Source organism: Etheostoma spectabile, chromosome 5, assembly GCF_008692095.1.
Source record: "Etheostoma spectabile isolate EspeVRDwgs_2016 chromosome 5, UIUC_Espe_1.0, whole genome shotgun sequence".
In the NCBI taxonomy this organism is placed as follows: Eukaryota; Metazoa; Chordata; class Actinopteri; order Perciformes; family Percidae; genus Etheostoma; species Etheostoma spectabile.
In genome coordinates, this window is record NC_045737.1 from 37235462 (window position 1) to 37249306 (window position 13845).

Sequence of the window (13845 nt, forward strand, 5' to 3'; positions counted from 1 at the left end):
ACTTTCCAGCATGTCTTTCACTCTTGCTCTCCCCTTTGTCAAGTTTAAACTGTCTTATAGAATAAAGGACTAAAATGCCCCCAAAAAAGAAAAAGAAGTAGGCTCATTTTCTCATAGACTTCTATTAAAAACCAGTGGAGGTAGCGGAGTCGCCCCCTGCTGTATATTAGAGAAAATGCAGTTTTACAGAGCTTTGGCATTGGCTTCACTTTTCAGACCTGGAAGTTTCCACTTGGTCACAAACATATCCATTCATCCATCTTTGACCGCTTATCCGGTATCGGGTCGCGGGGGCAGCAGGTCCAGCTGGGGACCCCAAACTTCCCTTTCTCGAGCCACATCAACCAGCTCCGACTGGGGAATCCCGAGGCGTTCCCAGGCCAGGTTGGAGATTTAGGCTGAATCCCATTTCTCCATCTTACCCCTACCCCTTGGCCCTTGAAACCAAGGGGTAAGGGGTAGGGGTGAAAACATACCCCTATGAAATGAGACACCACTTGGTGACATCACCATGCAGTATTGATCACAAACCTCCAAGATGGCGTCTCTGTCTGTTGATTGTGTGGGTTTGGACAACAGTGTCATATGGATTTAAATATGTATATATTTTAGGTTCACTTTGGTGGTGCAGAGGCAGATGTTGTTATCTGTGTAGTACTTAGGTCTGTTTGCAATACAAATGTGTATACACATGTATCATGTATCATACCATACACCCTGTATACATGGTGTATACATACATATACACACTGTATACATGGTGTGTGTAATCTGTTTCAGTTATCACCGTTTTGAATGTCATTGATGTTCACAAAAACATTTTGTTAAAAACCGCACACCTTGTCGCGTTCCCCCGTCTATCTCGGGAACAAGGGTTTACATACAAACCAAAATTTTTTCTTTTGTGAGTAATATCTCAAAAGTCATGAATTGTTTCCCTTCCATCCACCGCCTATTTATCATACTTTTTTTCACCTAAGATCGCCTAATAGTCATTCTTACCCACAGTGTCTATGCAAAAGTATATAGCCCCCCCCCCCTCTCCTCTTTTACCTTTCACCTCCTATCAGCCCCACTGTCAAGTAGGCCATTCTCTGACTACTCAAGTGTGAAAACCTTTTCTCCGAGCAAAGTGGAAAGTTTACCTGTGACCAAGTGTGTGCGGTGCTGATTATGCACACATCCCAAGCTAGCACCAGCCTGTATGAACACCCACCGCATACACACACACACACACACACAACACACACCACGCACACGTCACATACACATCACACCTCCAACACACGCCCGCCCACACGCATGCTTGCATCTGACCTCTATGTGACGTCACATGTGACAGGTGCCACCGTGGATACAGCGTCACCTGAGCAGCAAGTGTGTGTGTGTGTGCGTGTGGGTGTGTGTAAGTGTGTGTGTGTGTGTGTGTGTGTGTGGTATGTGCTCTTTGATTGTTTACACACAACAGTGCTATCGTTAGAGTTTACACGCGTCAGGAGATTTGGATACAGCACAGCGAGAGCCTGTGATGTCACATTGCCTTAACCAAGGAAAAGGTTTGCAATACTCTCGTCACTGGGCACTGTACGACAGCAGGTCGAGCTGGGACGGCCGGTAACCTCTAAACAACATCTGTCACTGGAGGCTGCAGTTGCACGAGGCAGCGCTGTCTGTCCTTACACTGCTGTTAGTCAAGGCCAGTGACTTATATTGCATTAGTAGGTGGAAAGCACCGAAGTGTCCAACACAGCCAATAATGAGTCGTACTCTTGGGATTCTCAGATGACCAAATAGTGTTATGTTTTGAAAAAGAAGCTGCCACACAAAGAACTCAGCTGTCGTTTCCTGTCTGTCCATTAAACACACACCACACACACTGTGATTTTAAAATGTAGTTTTCTTATTGGATTTGCGCACTTTTACGGTAAGCCTATGGTAAAGACCAGGGGTGGACTGTGAATAGCCTGGTCTTCTTTCGATCCCTTTTCAAACCAACCGCCTTCTCACTCCAGCGCTGCTTGTCATGGGCCTTTGCCGTTGTTTACTGACGCAAAAGGTCTCCTTTAGCATCTCAGTCAGACGCAGGGGTACTCATTTTTAAACACCCTTTCTCAGCCTTTTCCGCCCTGGTTCGGGACCGATTTGGTGCCCATTTTTTACCATTTAGGGTAAAAACTTAATATAGGGTTAGGTAAGATTTGGGTGGGGGACAGAAATGTATGTTTAGGTGCACGTGACACAAACACGACCCTGGTGAATGTTCTGTGTTGTTTGAACATTTCTAGCGTGCGTTATGTTGACATATTTTATTTGTTATTCTATTTATTTATTTATTATTTAATAAAAAAATTCTTATCTCATAAAATAAAGATAAAGAGTGACACCCTACTGTAGAAAGAGACAATGTTTGATTCGGGTCCATGTTGAGCCAACCTGTTTATTGTCTTTGGATCTCCTCCTGGAGGATAAGGCCAGATCACTGTTCTTTTGTACGGCAGCTGGAAGATATGCGGAAATTCAGAGATTACATTTCCCATGGAAATCTACTTTTCAGGCTATCAAAGTTTTGGTCTGACATGCTAGCTTACTGAGCCAGTCATCGTCTGGTGAGAATCTACTGGCAGCTGCAAGAGTGGTTTAAGTGTGTGCATGGGGCATAAAATAATGTTATTTTTGTAAAAAAAATTCTATTTTGCTCAAATACCCACCAATTTTGAACCCAAATAAAGCCCTTGGGTTGGTGTGCGTGTGTGTGGTGTGTGTGTGTGTGTATGTGTGTGTGTGTGTGTTTGTAAATTTGCTTTTCAAAGGATAGCGAGAAATGTACTCTGCTTCTGTTGGTTAGTACTTGTTGCCTTTGATGGTTGGTAATAGGGTACACATTCATCGCAAATTTGCAGCTACAACACGGTTTGTCTCAAAAAATAATGTGGACGTGATCAACAGAGGATCATCCAATCGCCACGCCATATATTTTTTTAAGTGTCTGCCCATTCCCTTCTCCTATGATGGCTTTTCAGATGGCCGTTTTTAACAACCATCTGGCAGCAAGAGACGATCCCCTCAGCATGAAATAAAATGGAAGCACCCGGCCCTGTGTCCCAATGGAGATAAACATCTTCCTTTTGGACAGGTGAAATTATGACATTATGTTGTGGTCAACAGAGGCTATAAAAAAGCTCTTACTAACATCCGTTGGAGTGGTGGAGTTTCCCTCGCTGCCCAAGTTAGAGGATCACTGTCAGGAGAAACGTTGTTCATGACTTAAGATAAACTCAAAACCCCAAACTTTCCTGCTTTCGTTCACAAAATACATTTTTGTTTTGCGTCGCTCATTAATCAAGTCATCATCATCTTTATCACCATTTTCCGAGCGTTGACCTTTAACCCAGTTTATCTATGGCGTCCCATATTATTTATGGCATTAAAATGTGTCAAAAATGACTAAATTTGCCATTTTTTCAAATTGCAGATGAGCCATCACAGGGCAGTTACAGGCAGTCACAGGGCAGTTACAGTGGCCTCTCTGCTGATGATGTATTGTCGTAAGAACTCATGGTGACTCAAGCATAACATGGGAAAGAATTTAAAATTTTGGATTTTTGCCCAGATTGCCAGTTTGTGTTGCTATCTGCATTTTGCAGAGGCCTTCTTCAATCTGCCCATGTGAGAGCCATTTCACAGCTCTCAGAGACATATTACGTGGTTGGTCAAGGAAGGGGTTGTTATTTTCATGTGGACGTCAAAGTCGAGCTGGCAGTATTTGTGGACACATGCCTCATGTGGCTCCCCTTCAACCTGAGAGCCTTTTTACAACCACAATGAGCGGAGCTGTCAGGAAAAGGACGAAGCTGCTGTGTTTGGGCTATTTGAGTTTTTTGGGGTGGTTTTCTTGATTTATGAAGAATTTTGTATTATTGTGCCATGCCACAAGCAAAGTATGCCCAGCCCAAATGGGTTTCACGAAAACCATAGATAGATAGATAGATAGATAGATAGATATAGATAGATATATAGATAGATAGATCATAGATAGATTAGACAACCATAATACATAAACAAACACATATAGGTCTACATAAAAATCCCTCACAGAAATTCAGGTTAACAATTTGTAAGAGCGATTCAAAGGCTGCAATAAAGGACCAGACACCAGAATGTTCCACTTCACTTGCAGGACACAACGTCAACCAGATACTTTGATACTACCATTAACCACCCTTTAATCCTTTGAAACAAAGGGACAAATCCGGCACGCTGCTCTTGCTATAGCATCAAAGTTTTGGTCCCGCCAGACCTTCATCAAAGTATTCCACACAACCATCAAAACCGGGTTTAAATCACATTTCCCCCTTTTTCCCAAAGAAGTCCCATTTACCTTGTCTTACTTCACCGTCAACAGAAATGTGTAGTATAGTGAATAAGAGCAGCCAATAGCCTGCTAGCTAACTCACTACTACTAACGCTTCAGCTACACTGTAAAAAGGCTGTATTTACTTTAGATTTCACAGTAACACTTTTATTGTGTACTGTATATGATTTTTATAGTAAAATGCTGTAAAGTTACATTACAACCTTGTCACCATGACAAAATCACAGTATCTAAGGATTACTGTAAAAAAAAAAAATCACAACATAGCCACTATAGTACTGTAAATAGTACAGTAAACTACTGTATTTTACTTTTTATCTTATGTTGTTTTAATTGTTTTGTATTTACAATAAATACATAAAATTCTATAAATGAAGTACGGTACCTTTAATGTAAAAATAATTCACAGTAACTTGCTGCAATTGTTGCCAGTAAGTACTGTAAAGTACGTTAAATTGTTACAGTGTACTGTGTCGATTCTGCCGTGCTTAAAAGCCGCGGATAACAATGCGTGCCGGACGGTGTATTCATCTGCAGAGGGTGAGATAACTGAGCTGTTAAGTAAAGACGAAGGATTGCATTAATAGCTACAGAGATTACGTTGTTATAGATGCAGGATTCCACCGTAGAGCGGGCTATTTTCTTTAGCAGAAAGCAAAACCATTGTATTTAAATCAATGAACTCCCATTTAATAATAATTTGCATCAATTTATTGAGTATTTGATAAGTTAGCCATGTACTAAGCGGGTATAATGTAGAGCAAGGCGGTTGTTATACAACTACACCCCGACAGGTTGATCAGGAACCACATCAGGCACCTTGATTCACTGATTCCGTGAAATGAACACTAATTAATCAATTCAAAATCTGTGGCAGTTTCACGGAATTGCAGAATGTTGTGAGTGGAGAAGAATTCCATGAATTAACACGGCTTAAAAAGGACCGTGGAGGAAAGGCGCTGGTGGGCGGACAACAACCTGTTGTTTAGTAAAAGAGAAGAGGAACGAGAAAATAAAAAACACATAAGAATTTACCAAAGACCAAAAAAAAACTTTTAACAATACCTTTACATTACAATTCCATTTCTATGTTTTGGTTTTGTTCCTTTCTGTATTGGTCTAGTACTGAAATTTGATTTCTTCATATACTTGTATCGTCATATTGACCCATTTCAAATTTTTACAAGAAGAATGGTAGAAATATACTTTTCTCCTACCTGAAAATCAATGGCCTTTTTATTTTTCTGTGATAACATGTATTCCTGCCTCAATTCAGAATTATTCTGTTTATGACCACTTATGTTTTTTAACATGAGTTAAACCTTAGACAAAAAACGAACCCCTCTTCCATTTTTATTTGTGTGTCGTAAACACTCATGCTTCACTAAACACTATTTAATTACCGTATCGGTTAATTAGACCCGAGGGATACGAGCGGTCCCGAACCGGAAACAACACAAGGGTTGATGTATTTCTGGTTCTGGTAAAGTGACATAAAGCTTTCATGTACATAAATGACATCTGCATTCTCATTGTTGTGTCATGTAATCTGTTTTCAATTAGGTCTTTTGCATAAACCCAAACAAAGGACAGGCTTCTGAAACTAGCCTAATGTGTGATTTTATTATTTATTATGTTTTTTATTATCCTTTATTTACCAGGTAATACCCATATTAGATTAAAATGTCTTTGCAAGGGAGACCTGGCCAAGATAGGCATCACAATTCATCAACATCATTACATACGTACAAAGACACACACATGAAAACCAAATTGCACTTACAAGAAATCAATGAACAATGAAGTGTTATAAACACAAAGTAAAATAAAATACAGCGAAGATGTGGTCGGGGTCGCAGAGCTGCTCAATGCGAGGGAGAACAAATTGATACAATTATAACACAATTAATTATTTCGCATTTTGAAGTAAAAAAATCAGCAAATCAACAGGAACCACCGTTTTCACTTCCCATTTGATCACAAGCCAACATACTGTGCAAAATAGTTAGTTCTTTTTGGATACATTATTTGACAGTTCTGCGTTGTGCTTTTAGTTTTTTTTTCTGTTTCTATGATGTTTTGTGGCTAGGTTTGATTTGCTTGTGTTGTCTTCCTTTTGTTTTTTGTATTTTAAAATGCCTTTTTTAACAGTGAGGGCAGGGACTACAGATGAGAATAGCCTTTGGCTAATTCTGGCTTTTTAACCCATGGGAAATCACGTGTTTTATTAATTTGCACTGTCCCCTTTCATAAATAAACCAAATTGTATTAATTCAATGCCAACCTATTTTAGTGCAAAGATTGTTTTCATTCAATAAAAATTGTCACACAAAGTTATATTTTTTCAAATATGTCTTACGGAGGGGCGCTCCAGAGCTGAAATAAGACCAGGGACGTCCATCCCCTGGTAATCCTTTTTCACACGTCAGAAAGCTGTAGAGAGTTTTATTTATTGATGGAATGGATGTTCATTTATTTATGGAAAGTGTTTTGGAGCAACGAATGCCACAGTCGCATAGCTGTGAAAAAAAAAAGAGATCATGTTTTCATGTCATGCATTAAAATAATCTTGTCAAATATTTATGGCATCAATCTTTAGTCTAATTGCTGATTTTCTCTGTGAGTGTGTGTGGTGTGTGGTTTTTGTGTGTGCGCGTGTGTGTGTGTGTAAATTCCAATGATGGAAAAGTATTCACATCTTTACTTGAGTAAAATAACTGTTGAAATACTCATTATTCTATATATATGTATATTACAGTTTATATATATACATATATGTTATATATATGTAATATTAAAGTATAAAATATTGAAACTGGAATAATCAAAACAGTTCAGTCAACTAAGTTTTAACGTCTAATCATTTCAACTGGACTTGTAGGCCGTTATACTGTTGGATAGTTTCATTTAAAATAAAACATATTTTATAAATTCAATGGGTTTTATGTGCAGAAATCTTCATTTGAAAGTAACTAAAGCTGTCACATGAATGTGTGGAGTAAAAAAGGACAATATTTCGCTCTGAAATGTAACGGAGTAGAAGTAAAGCGGCATGAAAAGAAAGACTCAAGTACAGTACAGTACCTCAACATTTTACTTAGTACAGTACTGGAGTAAATGTAACTTAGTTACATTCCACCCCGGTAAAATCAGAAAACACTCATCAAGTTAACTTGATGGTTCGTCTTGTGACTCACAGCTCAAAAACCTGGGACTCATCCGAGAGAATCCGGGGACTTTACACCACATGGAGACCTTGTTGTTGCCTGGTCGCAGAGTCCGCTGAGACGTGGAGCATTCTGAAACATACCGGGGATCTACCTGCACGCTAATCACGCCGCCAGCCTTCCTCCCAGCGCTGTGAAGGAGGGTCTGGATGGTCCAAACGCATCTTGGATTGGAGAAAAACATACTCTGGTTATTTGGCATTTCTTAAAACCATCACATCATCTTGGGTGGTGCTAAGCGACGGGATAGAGCCACGCGCCTCTGCTAAAGTCGCCTCTGGAAGGAACTTGTTTTTGTGGAACGTGTGTACGTTGAAAGTAGTTTAGTCGTCAACAGGAAACTCAATTGGACAGTCTAGCTACTGTCTGGTTTACATTGTCCTCTTGGACCTTAGAAATCTGGTTTTAAACCTGCAAACTTCTACTGTAAGTGCTTAACATAATTTATTTTTCCTTTTACTTTTGATACTGTACTCTAACACTTTCTGAATGTCGAACTTTATCAGAGTTTGTGAGTGTGCTGACGTCTTTGTGTGGTTTTAAATCCAGTGGTTGAAGAGTCCTCACATCCTTTAATTGAGCAAAGTACTTTTAAAATACTATGTTACAAGAGATACTGCTTGAAAATTTACTTTAGTAAAGGTGTATATACGTATCATGAGGAAAATGTAGTTAGAGTTTCAAAACTACAGTTCATTTAACAGTTGTGTGTGTGTGTGTGTTGGTGTGAGATAACTGAATAACTGTGTCGTCATTCGATTTGTCCAGGTTGAAGTAACTAAATACATTTACTGAAGTACTAATGACCATGATTCTTTACTTTAGAAATTTACTTTGGCATAATTGTACCCTGTTACTTGTTCTGAAAGCTGCAGCATTGGTACTTTGCAAGAGTAATTTATTTTTGGGCTATTTATATCACGACAATATGTTCAATCTCTTCATAATGTATTAATGTAATGTAAAACTCTTTCTGGATATCATGTCCACAGTTTCTCTCAATCTGTCAGCTGATAGTGAAAGCAAAAGAAAAAAAAATCTCAATTCCCCACCAAAATTTGGGAATCAGTGTTGTTGTTTTATCTGTCCCTCGAGGGGGTAGGTGTATTCTTCACTAGTATTTTAAGATTTATATTTAAGTACATTTCCTGACAGATAAAACATTTAATGCAGGAATTAATTGTTTTTCAAACATGTTTCTATTGAGTTTACTTTAATCTGAGGATTTAACTCTTCCACATACAACTGAATAACTTGTAACTCATATCTTCCACCGGATATGAGTCACCATTGTTGTCCACTTGTCGGGACTTTTCCACACTTATAATTATTAATTTCCTGATGGACGCTTTTAAATATCTTAACGGTCAACCGTCTGTGTTACATCAACAGCAGAGGTTTTTTTTTCCACTTCATGAGGTCGTTCTGAGTTGAAAAACATTGCGGCAGCTTATTCATCCCGACAATAACTTGGCGTTTCCTTGTCCCCGGCGAGACGCACGCGACCCACAGTTGTGCTCCCCGGCTGAGTCACCGGGCTGCTGGGGCCTATTCTGTTCCTATTAGGAGGATTTGAAAAAGGATTCTGCCCACACGCAGTTAACCCTCTGAAGTCTAAGGGCATTTTCACACATCTTCTTAATTTCATAAATTAATAGTGGCTGCCAAGTTAGTTAGCTTGCTTATTATTGCTTATATTGCTTATTAGTATTTTATGTAATACTGTATCATATATACCTTTAACTAGTAAATATCCACACTCCTTAATTTCTTTTTTCTTTATTATATTTCTATATTTTCTATATCTGAGCAATTGTAACACAGAGTTTCCCTTTGGGATCAATAAAGTTTTTCTAATTCTGATTCTGATTCTGATTATTAAACAGCTTTGATGTTACTTACTGCAGTTCCACAACTACACATATCCTATACAAGTACAATTTGATAGATACTCTAGATGATAAATATAGGCCCACAGGTGTGCTATTTGGCGGGGTTTATGGTCCTCCCTCAAGAAATTGCACGTTTTTAAATAAAATAAAATGCATTTCACATAATTGTGGACCGGTATTATCACGACTCTGTGTCCAAAACATTGGAAAAGCTCAAAGACCGAACTGGCGGGGGGGCCCCACTACAATCATTATCTGAGACAGTCATTTAGTTTTGTGCTAACATTTTAACTTGATGTGCTTAGTCCTGCCCAAAAACATCTCCGTTGCTGCACCTAAACCTTATAATGGCAGAGAAAAACCCTCAAATTTAAAAAAGTAACTATCTACAAGTTCCAAGTTTGATTCTACATGAATTATTAATTTTGATGAATTTGTTTCCCTCAAAGTACATTCACACAGCGCACATTCAGTCACAAGAAGCATACCTCTTTAAAAAGAAACAGGTTTTTAAATGACCTGAATCGACTTTATTTGTCACGTATTACTTTGTAAGTGTAGTTTTCTAAGATTTATCTTTTGTATGTTTTTGTACACTATTTGTGATTTTTTTCCTTTTTTTTATCGTTTTTTTACATTAAACACAACAACTCATGAGATCTGAGAAAAGTTATTCAGTTGTGTTGATGCTCACATTGATTTAACATTTATTCAGTGCCTAAATGGCTTGGGTGCCTCTAGTGAAAAGGACAACCTTGATTTATCTGGGGCGATTGGGAGTCGAGGCAAACTGAAGTTTTTCTTCTCTTTTAAAAAGAAATAACAAATAAAATGCATACAAGCACTCTGTAAATGAGACGTTTCAGAAACCACTTGAGCCCTGTCATTGCCATGTCAGACTTCAGATATTTGGCTGTGTGCATTACTAGCGTCGTCTCTCAGACCACATTCCTCACGAAGCCCACTTCCACAAATGACTATGATTTCTCTTGGCTGCTGAAGCACTTGATCCGCCACAATCCGAATATAATGTTTGCCTTTCTGTGCATCTCTTTACTGTTCTAAATCTTGCATATGTTTTCTCTTCAACTGAAGTGTGGTCACTTAGTTAAGGCAAAAACAAATAGGGAACGGAACAAAACGAGTTACTCACACAGGAGGACTAACACATCTGGAATACACCTTTAGGAGATAGGAACCATTTGATCCTCTACTTTTAAATGAAATTATCCTCAAAACTGTATATGTGTGTGTGTGTGTGTGTGTGTTGTGTGTGCCTGCCTGCCTGCCGTGTCCCTGTGTGTGTGCTTGGGTGTGTGTGTGGTTGTGTTGTGTGTGTGTGTGTGTGTGTGTGTTGGGTGTGTTGTGTGTGTGTGTGTGTGTGCCTCCTGCCGTCCCTGTGTGTGTGTGTGTGTGTGTCTGTGTGTGTGTGTTTGTGTGCTTGGTGTGGTGTGTGTGTGTGTGTGTGTGTGTGCCTGCCCGTGTCCCTGAGTGTGGGTGGTGTGTGTGTGTGTGTTGTGTTGTGTGTGTGTGGTGTTTGTGTGTGGTGTGTGTTGTGGGTATCACAGAGAAATCAGTTAGCATCCACTCTTTTCATAACTCCAGTGACACCTACTGGCTCTTGTTTTAGTTGTCAGACTTCTTCTGATGTAACGAGACACTAACTCACAATTTGAGTACAATTTTAAGGTCATGACACGATATTCTCATGATTGATTAACAGGTGAGCTGCAGCCATATGCCCAACAAATATTCCTTTATTTATTTTAAACTGGCAAACAACACTTGTCCCTTATCAAAATTGCAACTGAAAATGTTATGTTTTTACTCTTAAATAACAAAACATTAAAATGACTGTTCCAAATCAAAATACTAAATAAGTAGAAGCAGCTGCAGTGACATCTGATCAACAAGTGAAATCTAGAGACGTTATACCCTAGCCCATTTAAAAATGACATCATGATTCATTGTTTTATCTCAACTTGTTTAATTTTCACACATTCATTTCCATTTTTAACCGTTTCTCGATGCCTCGTTACATCCCTCACTTTACTCTTTACTCTCTACTTTAAAAACACTCTTTACTGGGAGTGCAATTTTTATAAGTCCAAATGCTGAGTTTTAGCTGATTGGTCAACCACAGACACACCGGCTGCTTCAACTTGTGTACCGCTTCATCCTAAAATAAGGACACACTAGGACAGTCATATACATATACATATATTGTACATATACGTGTATTACGTGTATATACAGTATGTAGAGTACCTATCAATGGCTGCATGAATGACCTAAAATCAAAATCATATAATTGACATTTTACTTCGAAAAAATAAATGAGCAATATCAATCATGTTGTTCTAAATCTAAATCATCTTTTTCCAAACCAAACTGTTTCCAGACACGGACACTGAGTTCTTTGCGACAAGTTGCTCAGTCCGACTCGGACTCTGTGCTTGAGTTATCCTCCATTTTGCTTTCCATGCGCTTACTGGTCCAGGCGAAGTCACGTGACTACTCACACGGTACAATAATTTAAGGAGAAAGTAGGCTCTCAACAGGAATAAATTATCAAATGATTGTCATGGAACATATATAATAACAGCTTCAGAATTTCGATGACGGTAAATTTCTGATGAATCGTGAAATGTAGTGTTTTCCGCTATATTACAGTACAGACAGTACTGTCAGGTACCGTATGACGAGTTTATTACATTAAAGCACACTCACATTCGGCGCGAAACAACTATGGGGGTGTAGTAACACATGTGTAACGAGTTCTCTGGGATGTTTTCATGCTAACTGAACGTGTCTCCACTTGAAACAAGCTAGCGCAAACCGCGGATTAGTTTATAACGCTAGTCTTCGAGGTCCTGGTAGATTATAAATAAATCCTATATATCACTAAAAAAGCTCAAAACACTTCCATGTAGCATAATGAGCGGTCCTACATGTACCAAGCATTGAGAACTTTGTCAGTGCAGTTACAGTTTATAAAAAAGATTTTTAAGTTTATAAAAGCAGTACCATTCGGGAGTACCAGGCGCCATCTTGGAAAAACATTCATGACCAGTCAACCACAAAACGCCGTGCTTGGAGCCATGTTCGGTTACTGGTTAACATGTAGTGGTTATACGTAGGGACCCCTCATTATGCTACCGTGGAAGAGTGGTGGTATTTTGAGCTTTGTTGGTGAATAAAACAGCGATTTATTTTTACTCCACCATTGCCCCAAAGACTAGCATTAGAAGCTACTCAGCGTTTTGCGCTAGCTTGTTTCAAGCTAGAGACACATTAGCTTAGCATGAAACACATCAAGAGATTGATCGACTCAGTACACATGTGTTATTAAACCCTAGTTAATTTTTCAGTTGTCCTTTAACCTCATAAAAGAATCCATATCAATGGAAAAAGATAAAATTCAGAATCAGAATCAGAACCGATGTATTGCCAGGTTAACATTTACTTCGAATGGCTTTGTTTTGGTGCATAGACTGTATATAAAACATATTTAAACATTAATATATAAAATAACAAAACATAAATACAGAAACAAATAACACATAATATACATATAACTCAATAACATTAAGAAAGATTCCACTGCATCCTACTTTTAGGAAATGTAAGCAGCCTCTCACATGAACAGAAAGCCTCCGCCTGCACTTTATGTCTCCTCCCTCTTTTCACTTTGGAAGGTGAAAACACAGCCTGCCAAGATCCTTTTTCCAACCTTGAAAATTCAAAAAGGATCATGAATAAATAAAAGCTGTGTTTGGTTGGAGTGGTTGTGAATGCAGCCTCCTGCGGTTGTGATAATGAAATAACGTCAAGCACAAAGCCTACAGGACCCGGTACAGATGATTATCCCACACTTAGGACTCATTTTGCACAATGGATGTCATCCAGCGAGCACAAGAAACTTTCATTATGTATTTTCTGAAGGTTTTCAGACAAAAGGTTCAGGTCATTGAGGGATTACTGTAAATGAATCGACACCGTATGACCAGAACGTCTCGCTTTAGTGTTATTTGAGCGTATTTTCATGCATTACACGCGTGACCAAGTGTTCATGGAAAAGGTGTTTCACACCAATTCAAATGCCAGATTTGTCTGGTACTTCTGCAGCTTTTACCAGCAAACAGACCAGAAGCTCAATACAGGGAGCAAGTATGAATGGAAGGGAAGGGCATGTCACAAGATAAAGATTAGAACAATGAAAAACAAAGATTGTATGCAGCGAAAGAGTAAACATTGAATCTTTTAGATGAGGAACTAAAATGTGTTGCACGCTACAACGATGCATGTAAGAAAAATACTAAAAGGTAATGATTAATGTTAAAAGTTAGCATGG

At 38.8% G+C, this 13845-nt stretch overlaps 1 long non-coding RNA gene across 1 annotated transcript in view; it reads left to right on the forward strand.

Moving 5' to 3' along the window:
- The window catches only part of LOC116690258 (uncharacterized), a 13585-nt gene extending 8639 nt beyond the window's left edge, over positions 1 to 4946 (forward strand). Inside the window, exon 3 of the long non-coding RNA XR_004332215.1 lies at positions 4935 to 4946. This is a non-coding gene — a long non-coding RNA (uncharacterized LOC116690258). The remainder of the gene's footprint in view (positions 1 to 4934) is intronic.
- The last annotated feature ends 8899 nt before the right edge of the window (positions 4947 to 13845 follow it).